Below are 665 nucleotides of genomic sequence, written 5' to 3'. Positions count from 1 at the left end.
TTACTTCATCTTATTTTCTGATTAATGGCAACTGGCAAACCAACAATGTGCATTCCTGCCACCTTCTGGACTGAAGTGTGGACCCAAAATAACCCATTAAGGATTGCGACACGATACAGAAAATCAAATTAGACAACAATGTATTTATTCTAATAATAAATAATATTATATACTTCATAAGTGACCGTGTATTGATTAAACCTACTGCTTTCATTTATTTGAGAATTTTTAATAAACATTTTGCTGGAGCAGTCATGTCATGTTTTCAATAATCAAAAGAACTAATACTTCAATTAATCACATTATTTATATTTCATAAGCTTGAAGATAGGTTAGATTTCACTACAACACAGCTAATTGAAATTACCTGATACATGCTTATAATTATAAATAATGATATATTTCGTTTTGGCTGTGACTTTTACACTGAAATGACTTATTTTTATGAACTGAGATAACTTCCTGTTATACCGAAATACCTTCCGTTTAAAGTGAAAAACTCATGCGCACTCACATATGAAATCACTTGCATATATGTATATACACAAGTATTTATATATATTTGAGAAGTTTGCGCAACTTTTTTATGGTTGTGTATGGAAGGATCAACTTTATGTATGTGCGTGCAAGGACCGAGTTTATATGTATGTGCGTGTGTTAGTGTG

This window comes from Danio aesculapii, chromosome 2 (genome assembly GCF_903798145.1).
Source record: "Danio aesculapii chromosome 2, fDanAes4.1, whole genome shotgun sequence".
Taxonomy (NCBI): domain Eukaryota; kingdom Metazoa; phylum Chordata; class Actinopteri; order Cypriniformes; family Danionidae; genus Danio; species Danio aesculapii.
This window is presented reverse-complemented; position numbering follows the sequence as displayed.